Source organism: Macaca nemestrina, chromosome 1, assembly GCF_043159975.1.
Source record: "Macaca nemestrina isolate mMacNem1 chromosome 1, mMacNem.hap1, whole genome shotgun sequence".
Taxonomy (NCBI): domain Eukaryota; kingdom Metazoa; phylum Chordata; class Mammalia; order Primates; family Cercopithecidae; genus Macaca; species Macaca nemestrina.
This window is the reverse complement of record NC_092125.1, coordinates 109,928,172-109,944,319: the sequence shown is the minus strand read 5'-3', so window position 1 is coordinate 109,944,319 and position 16,148 is coordinate 109,928,172. Positions and strand designations below refer to the sequence as shown.

Below are 16,148 nucleotides of genomic sequence, written 5' to 3'. Positions count from 1 at the left end.
CTGTAAGTTTTCTCTCTAGATAGAGTTCAAGACCCAATCTGTATCACCTCCTTTTAAATACTTCATGTTAAATCCTAAACTATGTCTTTATCAATCAACCAGAATTTAGCAATTGCCTTGAATTGTTAATTTTCACAAGTATTTGCTCATAAGTGAACCACTTAATCAATTAATCAAAAACACTTCGCAATAATAAAAATGTCAAAAGAGAGGAGTTTAGTGACACCATCTTACCTTCCTGCACTCCCTAAAGTGTTCCTAGAATTAGGCATTAGGAGAACTCCTAAGAAGAAAATCTCTGCCTCCAGGCCCTAAAATCACTGGAGGTACTTTATTGTAAATAAGACTTATCAGCTCCCAATTATTGCAAGTAACAGTTCCCAGGAGAGCTGGGTTAAGAGATTAAAAAAGGGCCCTTGGCAAGATTGGGTGTGTTTCTAGTCTGGTCCTGACAAATCCCCTGAGGATGTAAGAATGGGCTTCTAAGGCCATTACAGGCCTAGCAACAAATAGGTAAAGAAAAGAAGCCAGTTCCTTAGGCTGTGAAGAGAGCAAGTGCTACCTTACCTAATTGGAATGCAGGTCAGGTGGGTCAGCTTCATCTCCACCTCACAGGTGACACACCCCAGGCTTGGAGGAAGCGTGTACTTAAGACTACTAACACTTTAGCTCAGGCAATGAGGAGAGGCCTGGGAATGGAATGACGAAGTCACTCTGCCCCAGACTAGGTCAGCACTGGGAGGGAGGCCAAACTCAGGCTACTGGAAACTGACAGAGCATTCAGGGGATAGAAGATTGACACTACATCAGGCTTTGGTTATTGCTTTGGGGCATTTGCTTGATACTCTCATTAACTCCTCTTTTTTCTTTGTGACTAATGGCCCAGGTTGACCTCAACAGGTACCACATACTAAGAAAGTTTCCTAAATTATAAAGACATGTTTTTTCCCCCGCATCAGGGAGCTTTGGGGTTGAGTGACTATATCTAATTGGCATCTACTAGAATCTCTCACTGATGTGCCCTCCGTTTCCATATGACAGTACTGATCAGCACTGTGGCTATTCCCATGTTGCTTATGGTCTATGGATAAGCCTGCAGATCATAGCAACAACACATAGAGATGTCAATGGAAGTCATTCTTTTCAGTTGGAAAAAAATTTAGAATTGAAAAGTGTCACCATTACGTAGGTAACCTTCCTAGTTTAAAAAAAGATAAAATCCTGAGGTCCAAAGAAATTAGTGTAACAAGACCAAAAACTACAAAGGGATCCATGGATACGAGTAAAGTACTCTAGAAGCACCCAAGGGGAAAACATAAGAACTAAGCCACATTTAAAAATCAAACACTGCCTATAGTAGGAAAGAGGAAGGGAAACTGAGGGACCAAATAATGAAAATGGGCAGAAAGAGGTCCCAAGTGCTAATCAAGGATGCTGGACCTGCAACACCTTTTAAGCAGACTAGCTGCCCCCAGGCAGTGCCCTTCCATTCCTTCTCCGGGCTGCAGATCACACACAAATGGCAGCTCCCCTCTTACTTGCCAGTATATGATGCTGCATCTAGCGTCATACTGATTGCTTCCTTATCTAGACTCTCTACATGAGCAAAAAACACTCAGTAAAATGGGAATTAATGACAATTACATGAATTCTATTGATGTATGTAAACACCCACTATGTGTAAAGCATGCAAAGATGCAATCATTGTCCTTAAGAAGTTTCATGAACAAGACTAGCAGTTAGAAGTCCAAATCCTTCTTTGCTTGACACGTATCTTTCATCTTATTCTGGAAAAAAGACAAAAGGTGTAAAGGACAAGGTAGCCTGTAACTGCAAACATTCATCCCTGAAAGGAGCTGAAAGGGCTGAGTCTTACGGCCCCCACAGCATATTCTGTTCTTGGTTTCCTGCTTCCTACAAGACTTTCCTTTTGCTCTTTAGTTTCCTCCTCCCCTCTTTCTCTATATGAACGATATCTTCAGGCCTTTATGCAGCAAACAGCTTCTAACACTCAGCAAGAGAGTATTGTGGCTACTCCTAAAATTAAAGCACTGTCTAGTGAGTTGAGGTTTCTCTGGCCTATTCCTATGGAATACCCCAATGCTAGACATACACACATCTACAATAATTAGGTTACACTGTGGACACAGTTGTTACTAGTGGCCCTGCTCAGAATCTAGGTTAGCATTTTTGTTTTAAGGTTTGAATCCATTGTCAATACCTCTACCTTGAATCATTGTATCTATTCCTTTCTCAATTCTCATTGCTACAATCCCCTAACTCATTACCTCTGACCTAAACTATTGTAAAATAACTCCACAACTCTCTCTTGCCTTTCCTGTCTCTCTTCTCCTAACTACTCTTCACACCCTGCCTGAAACTAAGATCTGGTCACATCATTTCCCAGCTCAAAAGCCCCCAATTGTCTTTGGTTGGTTGGTTGGTTTGTTTGGAGACAGGGTCTCGCTCTGTTACCCAGGCTGGAGGTCAATGGCACAATCTCGGCTCACTGCAACCTCCACCTCCCAAGTTCAAGCGATCCTCCTGCCTCAGCCTCTTGAGTAACTGGAATTACAGGCATGGGCACCATACCTGGCTAATTTTTGTATTTTTAGTAGAAATGGGGTTTCACCATTCTGGCCAGGTTGGCCTTGAACTCCTGACCTTGGTAATCCACCCACCTCAGCCTCCCAAAGTGTTGGGATTACAGGCATGAGCCACTGGCGTCCTGGCCCAATTGTCCTTAAAGGGAAATTTATCTACTCCCAATAATAAAAATAATAGTAAATATTAATATTATTATCTAAATAATAAGATAATAAATATTATTATATTTAAATATTATAATAATATTTATTATCTTATTATTATCTTTGTTATCATTATTCACGTGGTTGGAACAATCTATCCCTAGGGGACTAAATGATTTCAGAGAGCTCATAGACTGCGCTGGGATCACTGTGTAACTGAGAAAGAAAAACTTGTTATCTAGAACCCGATCAGGTGCAGTGGCTCGTGCCTGTAATCCCAATACTTTGGGAAGTCAAGGCAGGAGGTTCACTTGAGCCTAGGAGTTCAAGACCAGCCTGGGCCATGTAGTGAGACACTGTCTCTACAAAATTTTTAAAATTAGCCAAGTATGTGCCTGTAGTCCTGGCTACTCAGGAGGCTGAGGCGAGAGGATCACTTGAGCCAGGAAGTTTGAGGCTGCAATGAACTGAGATCGCATCACTACATTCCAACCTGGGTGACGGAGTGAAATCCTGTCTCAAAAACAAAACAACAAAATCAACCCCAACTGTAGCTGCCTACTTTTTTTTTTTTTTTGAGACAGAGTCTCGCTCTGCCGCCCAGGCTGGAGTGCAGTGGCGTGATCTTGGCTCACTGCAAGCTCCGCCTCCCAGGTTCACGCCATTCTCCTGCCTCAGCCTCCCGAGTAGCTGGGACTACAGGCGCCCGCCACCTCGCCCGGCTAGTTTTTTTGTATTTTTTTAGTAGAGACGGGGTTTCACTCTGTCAGCCAGGATGGTCTCGATCTCCTGACCTCGTGATCCGCCCGTCTCGGCCTCCCAAAGTGCTGGGATTACAGGCTTGAGCCACCGCGCCCAGCCTGTAGCTGCCTACTTTTAAGGTAAGTGATGTAATTCCTACAGCAAGGAAAGAATTCTTCACACTGCCTCCTAATAGAATTAGAAGAAGGGAATGGCAGGCCAGGTGCAGTGGATCACACCTGTAATCCCAGCACTTTGGGAGGCTGAGGCGGGTGGATCATTTGAGGTCAGGACTTCGAGACCAGCCTGAACAACATGGCAAAACCCTGTCTCTACTAAAAATACAAAGAATTAGCCAGACGTGGTGGCGCGTACCTGTAGTCCCAGCTACTCAGGAGGCTGAGGCAGGAGAATCGCTTGAACAAGGGAGGTGGAGGTTGCAGTGAGCCAAGATCGTGCTGCTGCACTTCAGCCTGGGTGACAGAGCAAGACTCTGTCTCAAAAAAATAGTAATAATAATTAAATATCTAGGCAAATGCCGTATGGACCTCTATTTGTACCCTTGCCCCAGGCCCCACAAAGTTAGGGGTAGGCCTATTTTAAATTAAAACTGCTTGAGACTAGAGACTATTAACAGAGAACTACTTAAAGGAAAATATGTTTCTCTACTATTTCTGAAAACTTTGATTACAAACTTAGATTTTTATTTAAAATTACTGATTTATCTTGAAATTTTTCTCTGAAAGCCAAATAGGCGCCTATCATGTAATTATCTGTGTCTAAAATCACATTTCCCCCCAAAATGTTTGGTGCACCTAAATAACGATTGACACTTGTTGATTGCTTAGTTTCCAAACAGGGTGTGGATCTTTGCCCCTAACTTTATCTGGCCCTGTTCTGGTCTCTGCTGGGGCAGCGCCTTCCACCTTTTCTCCTCTGGTTGGTTCAGTCTCCATCCCCCTACTTCTGTTGGCTAGACTTCTAATAAAACAAAAGCAATTCATTTTTTGAGTACATAGTTTTAAATTTTTTCTGTTATTTTGAGGGTTTTTTTTTTAAATAGCAAATACATAGGCCCTTTTATATTTCTTTCTCTCAAAACATGCACATATGACACACACCCCCCTAACACTTGTTTTTAAAATGAGTCAGATTTTTCCCCCTTCGTCATATACTTCTAGTGGGAAACATGTTCCATTTTGCTGTATCAGACAGTATTTTGTTAAGGCTTTTGATGTCTGTTTTTTTCCAGTGGCGGTGAGGAAGAAGGCAGGCCAGGTCTGGGCAGGGTCCTAGAGGCTGGGAGAACTGGAGTCAGGTTTTCACACACAGCAGCTGGGAGGGAACAAAGCCAGAGGGTGAATGTAAAGCTATATTTGGGGAGGTGTGGCAAAGGTTAATATTAATCTGGAAAAACGAGATCTTGTCATCTTACCAAGTTCAAGGGTCAAATTCAGAGCCAATAATAGGAGATGAAGTCAGAGATCAGGAACTCAGTAAACCCAAGTCTAGTAGTTAAAGCAGGTATGAGGTGAAAGGAACCAGTGCTACAGAGTGAAACAGGTGGAGCCCCAGACCTCCCTGTTACTGGATGGGTGAACCTGAGCTAAGTCCAGGTTGGATTTAATGAGAGAAGACACAACAGCACCAGCCCAGTGGAATCCAAGTTCTAGTGCTCAGTGAATCCTTCTTGCATGATGAAATGGGTTTACTAATTAGTCAACAAGATTTATGAAGCATATATAAGATTCATTAAAATGTACATATCGCCAGCAAATTTAGCAGCTTTCCTAAAGAGAGGCAGTAGGGAGAAAAAAGATGTGAATGTTAACATTTAAAATTCACTAACATTACAGATCCAGTGGTTACTCCAGACTTTCTCTTGCCACCGAAACAACATCTAATCCAGTCATTTAGAACACAGCTTCTTATTCCAAAATGAAGAATAATCTAAACTCTGTCTTTCTCTCTCTCCTTAATCATTATTTCTGCTTCCCAGCCTGAGCCTGGAACTTTTAATGTAAGTAATGGGTCAGGTCAAGACTAGTTTCACAGTCTTTAGCTGTGACAAATACTGTAAAATCTCACACGGGGCCAGGCGCGGTGGCTCACACCTGTAATCCCAGCACTTTGGGAGGCCGAGGCAGGTGGATCACCTGAGGTCGGGAGTTCAAGACCAGCCTGGCCAACATGGTGAAACTCCGTCTCTACTAAAAATACAAAGATTAGCCAGGCATGATGGCACATGCCTGTAATCCCAGCTACTCAGGAGCCTGAGGCAGGAGAATCACTTGAACCCAGGAAGCGGAGGTTGTGCTGAGCCAAGATCACGCCCTTGCCCTCCAGCCTGGGCGACACAGCGAAACTCTATCTCAAAAAAAAAAAAATCTCATGCTCAAGGTCTGAGGCAGCTGATTTGGCTGAGAGAGCAACTCCAGCCCTTGGTAACTGGGTTTGTTGAAAAGAGCCGCAACCACACGTGATCGCATGTGCAGAGCACACACTTCATGGCTTCAGGGTGTGTTTCCCAGCCTAGCGGTAGTGCCTCAACTAGGAGCTTATTGGAAATGCAGACAAGAGACTAATGAGCATCAAGAGACACCACAGGCCATCTAATGACATCTTATCACTATGTCTCTAAAACAGTCTTCTGCAAGCTGCTACAACAGATGGAAGTCTACCTGGGCCGATCAGTTAAGAGTCACTCTCCATTTACCCTCACTTTTATTTAACTCTTATCCCATCAGATTTATCTTATATCCAATGATACGTATTTTTAAGAACCCAAGAGAAAAAAGAAACATCTCAAAGTGCCTTATTTACTAAAGAGCCCAAGGAGTCTCTTTTTTTTTTTTTTTGAGACGGAGTCTCGCTCTGTGCCCCAGGCTGGAGTACAGTGGTGCAATCTCGGCTCACTGCAAGCTCCGCCTCCCGGCTTCACACCATTCTCCTGCCTCAGCCTCCCGAGAAGCTGGGACTACAGGCGCCCGCCACCACACCCAGCTAATTTTTTGTATTTTTAGTAGAGACGGGGTTTCACGGTGTTAGCCAGGATGGTCTCGATCTCCTGACCTCGTGATCCACCCGTCTCAGCCTCCCAAAGTGCTGGGATTACAGGCGTGAGCCACCGCGCCCGGCCCCAAGGAGTCTCTTTACTCAACAGCAGCCACAGCAACCACAGCAACAAACAGCGTTAGCATCCAATAAGGTCATAGTGTTTGCCACCATTGTGGCAAGAGATTTATCACAATTAAATGATTGTTGGCAGTGGGGAACTGGGTACTAGAAAAAACAGAGAAATCCCTCTCACCTGGTATATGTTGTGAAAGCAGAATTAAGAAGTACTGACTTCAGATGCACAAAGGTGAATCTTAGTCACTAGACTATCCAGAACGGCTTTTATCAAAAACATGAAAGGTAAGTGTTTCCAAGAACATGGAGAAAAGGGAACCCAGGCCACTGTTTGTGGGAATGTAAATTTGTACAACCATTTTGAAAAACAGTGTAGAGTTTCCTCAAAAATTAAATATAGAATTACCATAAAATCCAGCAATTCAACTTCTGAGTACGTATCCAAAGAAATCAAAATCAGTGCATCAAAGAGATATACACACTCCCATGTTTACTGCAGCATTATTCACAATAGCCAAGATATAGAAGCAACCTAAATGTCCATCAGCATATAAACAGACACAGAAAATGTGGTATATATACTCAGTGGAATACCAGAGAGCGTTGAAGAAGAAGGAAATCTTAATTACAACATGAATGAACCTGAAGGACATAGGCTAAGTGAAGTGAGTCAGGTACAGAAAGACAGATACTGTATAGTCTCACCTATATGTGGAATCTAAAAAAGTTGAATTCATAGACACAGAGAGTAGAATGGTGGTTACCAGAGGCTGTGGTGCAGGGATAGAGAAAGCAGAGATGTTGGTCAAAGGATACAAAGTTTCAGTTACACAAAAAGAGCAAGTTTTAGAGATCTGTTGTGCAGCATGGTGACCATAGTTAATAATAAGGTTTTATATATTTCAAAGTTACTAAAAGAGTAGATTTCAAATGTTCTCACCACACAAAAAAAGTAGGTTAGGTGATGGATATGTTAGTTAGCTTGATTTAATCTTTCTACATGTATACATATATAAAAACATCACATTTTACCCTCATAAATATATAATTATTATTTGTCAATTTAAAAATTTTTAAAGGTATTCCAGCTTCCTCTTACACGTGTTAATGAGTGATGACACATTGAATGAGCACTTTAATTGGCAGCAGAACTATTTCCTTCCTCATTTTGACACATCAGATAGTGGCCAGTGCTAAGGACATGAGAGACAATTATTTCTCAATAGAGTGCCACTATTTAGTGTATCAACAAAAACAATTTCCGAGCACTTATCTGCACAAGGTGGAATAAATATTCCATTCCACAAGTTAAATCTAGTTCCTGCTTAGCTTTTCTAAGAGCCTGTGATCTGTTTTAGGTCACCAACTCTTAAGTCCTTTCAAATAAAGCTGTTTTCATTTTTTGTTAAGAATGAGACCAGGGCAAATAATAATGTCAAGGTAACAGTTTTTCTGGCAGGAGCTTGTTCCTGATTATTGCCTCTGCACTCGGGAATGAAGGATCTCACAGGCTTATGAGGCAACATTAGCTTAAATAGGAAGAGAGCAATAAAGAGGATAAGGGATTTGAGTACAAGGTGATAAAGCCAAGGAACAGATGGCTTGATGAAGAATGTTAAATAGGGTTAAAGATATTGATCTGCATGCTATTTTTAGTGTCCTTCTCAAAAACTGGAGGAATTAATATTTTAGGAGTTAAGCCTAAGATATACGACATGAATTGTAAAGATATAAATACAGATATTGGAGAACAAATGCCTCAATAAATAGAACTAATAGCAGCTGCCATTTTAGAGTGTGGTGTATGTATAGCACATGGAACGATAAAGAATTGATGGTTTCTAACTCATTTATCTCAACAACGCTTTCTTTAAAATTCTTCAGTGAAGTTTTAGAAAACACTGCAATTAGCTGGGTGTGGTGCCTCACGCCTGTAATCCCAGCACTTTGGGAGGCCAAGGCAGGTGAATCACTTAAGGTCAGGAGTTCGAGACCAGCCTGGCCATCATGGTGAAACCCCATCTCAACTAAAACTACAAAAATTAGCAGGGTGTGGTGGCACACATCTGTAGTCCCAGCTACTCAGGAGGCTGAGAAAGGAGAATCACTTGAACCCAGGAGGCGGAGGTTGCAGTGAGCTGAGATCATACCACTGCACTCTAGCCAGGGTATCAGAGTGAGACTCTGTCTCAAGGACAAAAAACAAACAAAAAAACCCACCACAACCTTATCTGAACTGAGTTAGAGAAAATAAAGTATAAGATAGGCCCCAGGGACTGGGCGCGGTGGCTCATGCCTGTAATCCCAGCACTTTTGGAGACTGAGGCAGGTGGATCACCTGAGGTCGGAGTTCAAGACCAGCCTGACCAACATGAAGAAACCCTGTCTCTACTAAAAATACAACTGGGCATGGCGGCACATGCCTGTAATCCCAGCTACTTGGGAGGCTGAGGCAGGAGAATCACTTGAACCCAGGAGGCGGAGGTTGCAGTGAGCCAAGATCACGCCATTGGTCTCCAGCCTCGGCAACAAGAGCAAAACTCCATTTAAAAAAAAAAAGATAGACCTCAGGAAAGACTGAAACACAGGGCTAAAATGTTTCCAGAATTCTCTGTGGCCTCTATTACAATTACTTTCTGCATGTGAGCATTATTCTCTCCCACTACAGACTGACTTCTTCCACACAAGAGGGGAATATCAACTCCAGAGCCTCACATCTCACAGTGCTCACCACCAGAGAGGACCTAAGACTACCTTTCTCTGTGTGAATTCAAAAATCTGAAGGAAAGTCTCTGATCAGACCATATTGGGTCAGGTGACCATCCTCAGACAAATACATTATGTCTAATATAGGGGATAGTGAAATAGTTTGGGTCGGTTTTCTAGCCCTAGACCAATTATTGTGGCAGGGAAGTAAGCCCCCACATGAACTACACAACTGAAAAAGTAGATGTGGTCAGGTGCTTGTGTTCATACTTGAGACAAAAGAGCAGGGGAGACACTGCTGTGAGTCTGTTTATCGGATTGCAAGAAGGATCTGCAGAGCTCTGGAGCATGAATGGCCTTGAGTGAGGGCAACTTGGAGAACAGGACAAGTGACTACCAATATGGATTTTAGAAAATACAAGCATTCCTTGGAGATTTCTAGAATTTTATGGAGAAATAGACCTTCCAGTGTTTTCCAAAGGGAGCAGGAAGGACTGAGAAAGTGCATGTCCCTTCAGTTTAAGAACACTTCCTGGAAGGCGCATACAACATTTTGCTTACATCCATTGGCCAGAATTTGGTCACATGACCACACTCAGCTGCAAAGGAGGCTGATATAAGTATTATTTATTCTAGGTGGCCATTTGCCAAGTTAAAATTAAAAATTCTTTTACTAAGAAAGAAGGCCAGATGGAAATTAGAAGAAAACCAGCAACATATGTCACAGACCATGCAATGAATATTTATTACTTTGTCTCATCGTAACAGTACTTTTCTTCTTTGGAGAGAATGGTTCTCTCCTACTGCAACCATGTGATTTTGAAGAGACTTGCCTATAACAGTATCCCGCTTCCCTGATGGTAAAGATAAGTTCCCAACCCAGCTTGTTTCAAGCATAATACCCGCATCTGCCTTGTCCTCGGTGATTTATGCAAAGGTAACACATAGTCCAAATTTGACCTATCAGAGCCCTTTCCTGGGATTTTCTAACTGAATTTTTCTTGGGTTACAAGGTCATAAATATGTAAGCCCAGGGCTACTTAAGGCTATAGTTGAGATATGGTGACAGCAACTTAAAAGACTAAAGCCAATACAGAAAGAGAAAAGTGAAAAGTGAAGAGAGAGAAACGAGAAGTTTCTGGATAATATCCAAGCTCTTGGTGCCAGTCATCCATAAAAACAAATCCACCCTTACCCTTTCTGCAGATTGGCCATATATACCAATATATCTCCGATTATTGCTTAAGCCCATTCCATCCAGGATTCTGTAATTTGCAATCAAAAGTATATTTATATTTAAAATTTATATAAATTGTAGAAATACTTAGAAATTAAATTTCTAAACAGTTAAAGTTATACTACATTCATAATCAGTGGAAGCCATTAATCATGTGATGTGTTCCTGTTAAATAGTCTCTAACTTTCAGCCTTCAGATAACATAAATCAAAGGTATTACATTGTATTGTAATGTGTTGTGTTCTGTTGTGTTATATTGGGCTGTATTGTATTAGGTGATCCTGAACAATCACCTACCGAACCTAGCACTTGTTAACTAGGCTCTAGGGTTATAAGATTATAGCACTATCCCTATCTTCAAGGTCCTCATCTTCTATAGGGGACACAGAGAGGTAATACGTAATTATAATACTATGCAGAAATATAAAAGGTAAAGCCGAGCACAGTGGCTCACGTCTGTTATCCCAGCACTTTGGGAGGCTGAGGTGGGTGGATCACCTGAGGTTAGGAGTACGAGACCAGCCTGGCCAACATAGTGAAACCCCGTCTCTACTAAAACTACAAAAAATTAGCTGGGTGTGGTAGTGCACGCCTGTAGTCCCAGCTACTCGAAAGGCTGAGGCAGGAGAATCAGTTGAACCTGGGAGGCAGAGGCTACAGTGAGCTGAGATCAGGCCGCTGCACTCCAACCTGGGCAATAGAGTGAGACTCCGTCTCAAAAAAATAAAATAAATAAGGTAAGCAACGGCACAAAAGCAGAAGTGATCAACTTGACATTTCTAACTTCATCTGTCAAAGAAGATTTCTCGTAATAATTAATCTGCTAGTATCCTTTAGTGCTAAAAGGATAACTGCTACAAAAAAAGTATATTTTCTTAAAATTCCAAATTGGAAATATTCCTTTTCTTTATTATTTCCCTATGAAATAATTAAATTCTATTCTATTTTATCCTGAGAGATTTTAAGTAGAATAGTAAAAAAAAATCCTACTAATTTGGTGAGTTCAAATTATTGAGATGATTAATGAGTCAAGACCATATGAATTTCTCAGACATTTTTAAGACTAGGAAAAGATACAATAAAAAAGCTTCCTGAAGTATCCAAAATAATATATCACTATCTTAATCACAAAACCATAATTTTAGGCTGAATTCCCTTAAATAGGAAAATCAACTCTTTAGATAGTAGGTGGTATTCAATAACACTCATGTTTTCACTAGATCATCTGTACATATTTTTCTCAAAATAGTTATTTATTTAAATCAAATAGGTTTGACAAGGCTCTAGGATGCAGTTGTCAATAGTATCCTTAATACAACAGATACCATGAAACCAAACACATAGAACCAAGCAAGCATTAACAAGTTCTGTAGAGCCCAGCTCAAGCTAAAGAGATCATTGGATTCAATCCAATCAAGATCATTAGGCCTAATAAAAGGTTTGAGATTCTCAAGAGAACCTGGGCAAAGCCAAATTAAGAGAAAAGGCAATGTGAAAGAAAAATTAAACACTTCACTGTGGGGTTTTTTTCCATTTTTTTATTATGGTAAAATACACATAATACAAATGTACTACAGTATCTTAGTCATTTTTAAGTACCATATATAGTTCAGTGGTATTAAGCATATCAATATTGTTGTGCAATCATCACCACCATCCAACTCCAGAATTCTTTTCACTTTGCAAAACTGAAACACTATATTAATTACACAGTAAGTCTCCATTCTCCCTGCTTCCCCCAGTCCTTGGCAACCACCATTCTACTTTCTGTCTCTATGTTTTTGATTGCTCTAGGTACTTTGTGTTTTTTGAGATGGGGTTTCGCTCTTGTCGCCCAGGCTGGAGTGCACTGGCACGGTCTCAGCTCCCTGCAACCTCTGCCTCCCAGGTTCAAGCAATTCTCCTGCCTCAGCCTCCCAAGTAGCTGGGATTACAGGCATGAGCCACCATGCCCGGTTGCTCTAGGTATTTTGAAATCATACATACAGTATTTGTCTTTTTTTGTGACTGGCTTATTTTACCTAGCATAATGTCCTCAAGGTTCATCCATATTGTAGCATATGTCAGAATTTCCTTCCTTTCTAAGGCTGAAAAATATTCCATTGTGTATATATAACATATTTTATTTATCAATTCATATGCTGATGGACATTTGGTGAACTATACTGTTTTATGAATTATAATTATATATTAATAATCTCTAGTATCAGCTATATTCAATAAATACACTAGAAAAATAGTTGAATTGATCGTGAGTTAGGAAATTCAGTTTTGTTTCCAAATCTCAAAAATATACCAGAGGGACTATATTTATCCATACAGTTAATTAGATGAATAATTTTTGTCAAAATTGTTATACGTTTAATAGGAAAGTTTCAGTGATAAAACAACAACCCCTACTGTGGTATGTTGACAGTAGGACCCATCCATCCACAAACTGTTGCTTGATTAAACCCATTGTCCAAGGTTCTGACATCAGCAGGCTATGGAACATCAACAGTTCTATCTATATTTGAATTGTGATTCAAGCAAGGCCATTCTTGATACTTAGAAAACTTATTTTTGGCACATAAGTAACTATAGTAAGTAACCGCATTTATGACCCTATTGCTTAAGGATGTTTTAGATTTGTACTAGCAATAGCTCAAGAATGAACTTACTGGAGGGTCCAGGAGAAGTTTCAACAATTTAGCTCAAAGAAAGCTCTAGGAAAGCATTTATTTCCCACTGTCTCCAGTAGAGGTTGTTCATTCTCTCAGGGTCCACAGTCTCCAGGACAAGCAATTTGGTGGTTGCATTCTCTTGGCTTCCCATTTTTCATATAAGAAACAGAGGATCCAAAATATTTCAGTAACTCACCCCAGGTCATATAGCAGGGAAGTTGCAATGGGTTCTCCAAAGATGCTGTCGTCTCTGAAATCTTAAAAATCCAGTAATCCACAACCTATATGAATCTCTTATCCCTCTATCTGTTTACCCCTCATACTCCCCACACTCCTCTTTCAGCACCACAGCCAACTCAAGTTCTTGATGTCTTCATTTTCTCTGAGTCTATCTAGCGGAGCCCAGGTCCCATAGTCAAACTGTTCGTGCACTGGTTCTCTCTAGTCCTTACATAAATAATTCATGAACTCCTAAATGTTGGATCAGTGAAACTGATTTCTCTGCTACTACATTCTAAGTACAGCCGGGGGAAATTACACCTGTGGACTGATAATAATACAAAATTTTAAATATCAAATTTAAGTTAGAAAACGCTTCTCTCATTCCTTCAGTCTCTATTCTAAACTTTCACCACCATCTTCCTTTATGACTGTCACCTTGCTCCTTCTCAAAAGATGACCTAATCTCCCAGTTCACTTAGAAAATTGAGGCCTTGGTATGGATGGGAAGGAATTTCCTTACCCTCCAGGCCCTACATTTATAAGCCTGTGCACAGCTGAATCTATCCTTACCTCACACAAGTTTCTGAACAAAAGCTCTTCCCTCTAGCATAGAGTAAATGCCCCTTCTATTCAAGGTTAACTTTCCCCGTTATTGTACATAGTTCCATCCCCTTCTGCTTCCTCAGGGAATTTGTGCCATTAATGTTTCATTTATCTTCTATATTTTCCATTTCTCTTTCTCTGCTGGATTCCTCCTGCAGCCCACAGCACCCTCATTTTAAAACAAATAAAACAAAAGCCAGCTTCATAAAACAGTCATTGCAACCTGTATCTCCTTTAAACTACTGAGCTTCCTCACAAATGAGATTCTTGAAATGTACACCAAATCTCTCCTCTCTACTTCCTCAACTCCCATTTGCTCTTCAAACCATTTGAATTGGGCTTCCATTTCCACCAGTTCACTGAAACTGTTCTGGCAAATGTCTGTAGCAGCTGTACTTGTAACCCTTTCATGATTACTACTGTTTACCTATGCATTGTTTTTTCATTGAATATAGCTTTGAATTTTTGTCTGTGCAGTTACTGCAGTTTTTTGTTTTTGTGTTTGTTTTTTGAGACAGAGTTTTGCTCTTGTTGCCCAGGCCCGCCACCACACTGGCTAATTTTGTATTTTTAGAAGAGACAGGGTTTCACCATGTTGGCCGGGCTGGGTCCTCCAACTCCTGACTTCAGGTGATCCACCTGCCTTGGCCTCTCAAAGTGCTGAGATTACAGGCGTGAGCCATGGCACCTGGCCTATATTTTTTATTTTTATTTTATCTCCTTATCTGATTTTTCATTGTATTCTTGATTGTGCCCAGCAAGAAGAAATCTAACGAATATTTGTTAAATAAATTAAAGAAAAATTTAAGTAACATGAAAGAGCACGATGCCACCATATTTTAGATGAGGCACAAGGCTTGGCCTAAACAAAACCTTTCTCTGGTGACAACCACCTGCATTATACTCCTCATTAACCTCATCTTGCTGTTTCTGGCTCAGTACTCTTCTGCTGTCCCACAGAGCCTGTTACTTTCCCTTCTACTGCCATAAAATTTACCTGTCCTATTTTTTATTTCCTCAGGGTCTAAGATTTCAGCCAGCAAGACAGACAAACTAATTTTCATTAATAGAGAACAGTAATTGGAGAAGCCAAAAGGAGCACATGCCTAGGCAATAAATGTGCATTTTTAATAAAATACTGTGCTTTTTCTAATTATAAAATACATTTTTTATTATAGAACAAAATTTAAGCACCAAAATATAGAAAATAAAAAGCACACACACACAAAAATCAGACAAGTCATAACATTTTGGTTTTAACATAGCATAGGAGTTAAGAGCCCAGACTCTGCTGTCTAAGCTTGAATCCCACATCTACCACCTTCCAGCTCTTTGACCTTGGGCAAGTTACTTAACCTGTCTATGTCTCAGCTTTATCATCTATAAAGCAGAGATAGTGACAGTACCTATTACTGCTATGAGAATTAAAGGAGCTAACATATGCGAAGTGCTGAAAACACTCTCTGGCACATAATAAGGTCTATGTTAAATATTTGCTATTATTGTTTTGGCAAATATCCTTCCAGATAGATAAGACAGACCAATAGAGAAGAGATACAACTATAAACACGCGTACTTTAAAAAGCATTGGAATAATTCTTTACCTGTATTTTCTTATTTGCTTTTGTCACTTAAAAGCACAACATAAGGCCAGGCGCTATGGCTCACGCCTGTAACCCCAGCACTTTGGGAGGCTGAGGTGGGTGGATCACTTGAGGTCAGGAGTTTGAGACCAGCCTGGCCAACATGGTGAAACCCCGTCTCTACTAAAAATACAAAAAAATTAGCCAGGTGTGGTGGCACACACCTGTAATCCCAGCTACTAAAGAGGCTGAGGCAGGAGAATCGCTTGAATCCGGGAGGTGGAGGTTGCAGTGAGCTGAAATCGCGCCATTGCACTCCAGCCTGGGCAATAAGAGTGAAATTCTGTCTCAGAAAAAAAAAAAAAAGAAAGAAAGAAAAAAGTACACCATGAGGCCAGGCATGGTGGCTCATGCCTGTAGTCCCAGCACTTTTGGAGGCTAAAGTGGGAGGTCTGTTTCAGCCCAGGAGTTCTGAGACTAACTTGGGCAACATAGCAAGAACCTGTCTACA

General features: G+C 40.8%; 1 protein-coding gene across 1 annotated transcript in view; it reads right to left on the bottom strand.

Moving 5' to 3' along the window:
* The window catches only part of LOC105497793 (OTU deubiquitinase 7B), a 137,171-nt gene that overhangs the window by 82,329 nt on the left and 38,694 nt on the right, over nt 1–16,148 (bottom strand). The gene's annotated exons all lie outside the window — the stretch shown is intronic.